Raw genomic sequence first — 6,347 nt, 5'->3', positions numbered from 1 at the left:
ATATACAATAAAAAAGCATGTGGAGACAGCTTGGAAGAACATTGAAGTCGTATGAAATGCTGCCACAAATGATACAAACAATTAGAACCAAGTAATATACAAGAACAAATGAAAAGCGAGCAGCATATTTCAAATAAATAACAAGATGATGCATATAAAATGAATTAATCAAATTATGTGCGGGAATGACTGATTGAATCCGATGACCTGGAGACCGTTTCATGAAAGTTGTTAGCATTGAAAAGTTGTCTTTCTTCGACAATTGCCATAGCAATAGTCAGAGTCTAAGCCAATCAGAACCAAGGATCTCAATGAAATTGTCAGTGCTTATAATTATAATTATAAATTGGTCCGTGCCGAAATCTTTCATGAACATCCACCGGGGTAATAATATATCTGCGAAGCGCTTTGATAAGACGTTCAGATGTATTAAGAGTTATTTAAAAGTGGACTAATGTTATCTAATGTTCCTTAGTGCACGTAATCCTCCTCTTGAATGTATATAAAAACAAAAACTCATATTGTGTAAACAATCCTTGCTCAGTCAGCATGCATATCACAATTGATATTATAAAGATAGACAGAAATGAATATATTTCCCCCATAATTCTCTTTACACCAATTGATTTTTTTCATTCCGTAGAAACCGGTGACGTCCATCTCAAAATGACTAAGCACACTCCATATCTATTATATTCATAAAAGTATTACATCATATCGGTTATTTCAATCAGTTAAGTTACTTTCGAAAGCCTCTGTACACCTTTTACTTTATCCTCATATCGGTTCTGTATTTTCAACAAAGATTAAATATGACTTTTCCCCCCACATGTTTAATCGATTATATCATATTACACTTACTACCTTACTAGCGAATCTGAAATAGCAAGCCTATGGATTATTGAAACATTTTCTTGTTACGTTTTATTGTTAACGACTGTATACTGATGTTGACGCACGCTACGTTCAGTAACGTTTATCGACATCGTTAAATGATATCGAATTTTGATTGGCCGAGAAGCGTTGTTACTATGGTTTGATTTGTTTAATTAAATATATAAAGGAGGAAGAAACAGAAGAGGCAGAGCATGTATATTATAATGTAATGTGAAGATTTGTAATGACGTAATGAGCTATTGTATCTTAAGATGAGTAGATACTTTACGTTTTGTTTTAAATGAAATATATTTCCACTGTGCTTTGTTGTGAATTATTAACACTTGTTGTCAAAGAGAATGTTTTGGGATGCATACACGTTAATCATGATCCAATGATTGTAACATACATGTACTTGAGAGCAGAAAATGTGAAAATAGAAAGAAAATATCTTTACTATGGGTTATGGTCTTTTGTACACACAGTAAAAAACGCTGTTTAAAAAAAAATATACACCGCTATTTACTTTATGAACCTTCCAGTATTTGTTTAACCGTTTAAACAGCAATCATGTTTAATTTATTGAAGATTAGATATTGAAACTTAAACTTTGTTGCTTAAATCTAAACACTTGTTAAAACTGTTTAAACCATTACTGTAAAGTTTATATAATAATAAACAGCGTTGTATATTTTTTACTGTGCATATTGAGAAAGGTTTGCCAATCCACTATCAGTTGTAAATTAATTACTGAACTTACCACCAATAATCAACATATCTGAATAAATGTTTGATATTTCAAATCAATCAAAATCTTTGCATGGTGCAAGGCCATAATGGTGACAACGAGAGTGATGTTATATGAATAAAATATTATCATGTAATTTTATAATCAAGTAAGTTTGTCAACATACATGAATTAAATGTGAAAAATGACATTATGCAGCTCATCTTGTAATGTACAAATGAGTCTATTAGAATGGTTGGAAAATTAAATGTTTAGGGACGAATGGGGAAGATGAGATAAGAAGAGAGAAAGAAAAAATGGGGAGATAAGTAGGGAGAGAGAGACAGAAGAAAGGAGGGACAAGGAGATAAGAGGAAGATTAATATATTTGTCAGGATAAAGAGAATTAAAGGAGGGGTGAGAGAGAGAAAAAGAGACTCAAGGGAGATATGGACAGAGAAATAAAGCTAAGTATTAAGCGAAAAATAGAGCAAAAAAGAGACGGAAAGAGAGGAAGAGGGTGTGTGTGTGTGTGAGAGAGAGAGAGAGGGGGGTTATTAAAGAAATATTGAGAGAAAAAGGTGATAAAAAATCATTAAAGAAGGGTAGCAGAAATTTGTATTCGTATTTATTTTTTCCTGTTCTCACATAATGGTTAGTCGCGTGCATTTGAGTGTCTGAAAGTCCAAACACAGATGTTAAACACAGGGAACAGACGTTTTCACGAGCGTAATATTGCAAAAATCCGGGTATATCTTTATAACTATTAATAATCTCACACCAGATTGATAATAGTGTGAAAATTTTATCCAATTCCATAAATTTGATGTAAATATTATTACAATTCACTATTTACGTCTCGCTGTACATTTGAAATTGTCCGCGTTCACAGCTCTTGTTATGGCTAACGGTCCGAAACCACCCATATTTTCGAGGCACTGGCATCTTTTTTTCCCACTGAAATATCCGTAAAGGTAAAAAAAAAAGGTCAACATATTGAACACAATGACGAACATATATCAAAGGCGCGTTATGTCCTGATATTGCGCGAAACAGTGAATGACAACAGTTTCAAAATGTGATAAAAGCTAATAATTTGATATTTTTTATATCAACATTTTACAAAATCCTACACACTTCCACACTATGGAAATGTTCGGATTAATTTGTTGGGATGTATAAATTTGTGATGCTGCGTGTCAGCACTGTGACCAAATACTGCCAGTCAAGTAATTTCAAATTATTTTCCAAGATATAATGCAACATTTATTTTTGCTGTCCCCTGTAAAAGTGAGCAAAGTGTCTGCTGATATTATCCAACCAGAAGTGCACCGTGAAGTAAATATCGTTACAGAAGCATGTTTCCTTTTGCAGTTCGCCTGTAAGTCTGTAGTTAAGTTATCAGGTTAAATCATAATCCTCTACTTTTTAATGTATTATGATTTTAATGGTAAATCTGGACTTGTTTCTGATTTTTTTCTCAAGAAAACGTATGTCATCTTTGCATGCAATAATGATATTATTCGCCTATACTTAATGTTATTTATAAAACAATAACTCAATTTCAACTTTATAACCCTTCTTCAGCCTAGTATCTATCTCGATATTTCTCTCTTTTCATTTAAGGACCCCCTAATAAAGTACATCGATATTTGTATTGTTATGTCACGGATGTCAGTCGTTTACCTTTACCTACATCATTAGGTTTAGAACAGCCCCCCCCACCGGGAGGCACTCGACGCAAAAAGTGGTAAGGGTGTGCCGCGGGCGAGACAAAAATCTGGGGCCTTGGAGCGGGCTTATTGTAAAAAGGAGGATTCTCGGAACGGGCTTCGGAACTACAAATGTTTGTGAAAACGGGGGTCCTTGGAACAGGTCGCCTGCGTGTGCATCCCAATGGAACGGGCATACGTGCATGCAGCTAGCACGGCTCACGGGCGCCGGCTGCGCTAGCGCAGAGGCGATAGTCGGACAGCGCTCTCCGGCCGCTTATCACCAAAATTGCGGCTCAACGTAGCAGATTAAAGCAACCGGAATAATATCATGCATAGATGACATACATTTTCCCTTAAAAAAAATCAGATACAAGTCCAGATTTACCATTTGAATTATGATAAATTTTGTGATTGTTTTGGCATCACAGTCCTAAATCAACGTTTTTCTTATTGTACACAATATTATCAGGCTAATACTGGGTTACACCGTCTGTCAAATGCAGCATTTTATCATGTTCTTTCCCAAGTCGCTTCGCACCCTTGGCATGATTTGTATGAAATCAATTATCATCATAAGCGCTCATTCTACAATCAGGCCTCTGCCCACCCCACCCCTTAAAAACAGGTACCCCCGCCCCCTTTAATCCGTATGCAAGATGGATATCCCTATGACGATGTATGCTAATTTCATACCCCATTGATGATTCTATTAAATTCAATTAAAATAAACGTTCATCTTTTTTTCCATTTGCCATTCCATCAATCTTTCAGTCATGATATAGGCCTAAATATACAATTCAATATAGCACATTACAATGAATACCAATACAATATTTAAATTATCCGTATGGGTAACGGTGAAACACCAAAAAAAAAGCAGGTCTTTGTGTCAGGATACCCCCTACAAGTATTGATAAACAGTTAAACAATTATTAACAAATATGATTTGGTAAGAATAGGAACGGGAAAAGAGAGAGAGAAGAACAGAACCAGAGATGAGAGCAAGTATAAGAATGATGTATGCTAGGTGTATAACTGGAATGATACCGTTCTAATCATCAATACTGTACTTATTAACATCCACCATATTTTTCACAAAGGCGAGTACGGTACTATGGCAACGCATCATGTATCATGCATAGCATACAACACGATGGGAATCCCCGTGGTATAGCTAATTGCACAAAAGGTTGGTGACTTTTTACAGATAACGGGAGTATTCAAATTCATACCACATCGTTCGGCGAGTTCCAACGTAGTTGAGATATTACCATTTTAGAAAACGGAATTTATTTGGAAATAGTCGAGTTTTGGCTTCACGTGGTAAGTCTGTTTCAATTAATAATGCATAATGTATATGGCGTTATGTTCAATTTCAACAGAGTTCGTTGTTTGGGGATATATGATATAAATGGTCGATATAGGCACAATTCATTCAAAAGACTAGTAATCAGAAAGTGAAGGGAAAAATGTACACTGGGTGGTAATTCCATATTTACTACGATTTCTCGTGTGATTTTGATTAAAGTACCTTATTACCAAAATGTAATGTAGGCTGAAATGAATATTTTTGATATTAAAAACGATACATTATATTCACTAGTAGGTGTATTGAGATAAAAGAACAAAATATTTATTTTGAAATATGTTCCTCAAACACAGTTTTTGTCCATTTACACGATATTACTGATGTAAATAGAACATTCAAGTAAGATACTTTTCAGATATGCTTGACTGGACAAACCCCTAGAAAATGGAAAGAAGAATTGAGAAGACATACTTCAGTTTTGGTTGGTGTTCACGCAAAAAACAAACCCATTAGGTGGTTATTTGTTTTCGTTTTTAAACACGTTTTTACAAGGGTCGAAAAAGCTAGGGGAGGAAGTTCTGCAACCCTTGCTTTGGAAAGAAAAACAAATCTAGTTAAGATGAGTTCAAATTATTTGAGCTTTATACCTTTTGATGAAGAATAATGTTTACTCTTTCGAATTCTTGAATTAATTAAAGCATCGGCATTCTGTACGTTGAGAATTTAATGCATTTCTCTCCGATTTCATTTTCGTCGTCGAGACTTCTCGCGTGAAGTTGAGATGATTTAGCGGCGCAGCGCAGAGGCGTGACCTTTTTTTTTTTTTTTTTTTTTTTTTTTTTTAAACAAGTGCACACCTAGTTACCAGTAATGCATATAGCATTTCCATTTATTTGAAAGCAGGATAAAAGAGCATTGTAGATTAAATGCCTTGCTCACGGGCATAGGTGCCGCGGCCGAGGATCGAACCCCGGATTTTCCATGTATAGCCAGGCGGCGAATTTTTTTTCCGTACTTTAACGCGCAAAAAACCCATGTGCGCATGCGCTTGGACTTTGCCAAATTCGCACTTCTCGCCTCGTTCTCAAATTCAGCGCACACGGCGTAGTCTTTGCACACAGACTCTATTTGCTAGTATGACGAGCCCACGTGGAATTAAATGGTGCTATACGAGTCTGCATAGTTGTATGATTCAGACCCTAATGTCTACAGGCAGACTTTATTATTTAGACCCTGCAAGCTTCGTGTATTGGAAATGTATTTCAACCAGACACTTGAGTGGTTTACATGGTTATTGATGGGCCTATGTGATAGAACATATAAAACATTTTGTCATTGTTTTATATTATTTAATTAGACCTTGTATTGTCATAAACTATACACTGACCGCTCTCTCTCTCTCTTTGTGCTTGTATATTTTGGGGGCTAATTCTAGTGATTTAAATGGCGACTGTGCACACACACATAATCACTTTCTTTCTCTCTCGATCTCTACATTGTCCAAATATCTCTGCTTGTTTTTTTTTTATCTCGCCCTGAACATAGAAATAATATGAGATGCCCATGTCCACGTTTGATTTATTTAAAGGGGTACTCCGTAAAAGAGAAAACTCAGAGAGCAAAATCATGACATTTTCATCAAAATCGGATAACAAATAATTAATTTATTAAATTTCAAAGTTTAGCAAAATATTCTGTGAAAACAGTTATATCAGGATTC

This window comes from Lytechinus variegatus, chromosome 6, assembly GCF_018143015.1.
Source record: "Lytechinus variegatus isolate NC3 chromosome 6, Lvar_3.0, whole genome shotgun sequence".
NCBI lineage: Eukaryota > Metazoa > Echinodermata > Echinoidea > Temnopleuroida > Toxopneustidae > Lytechinus > Lytechinus variegatus.
The sequence above is the reverse complement of the archived record's forward strand: the minus strand, read 5'-3'. Positions refer to the sequence as shown.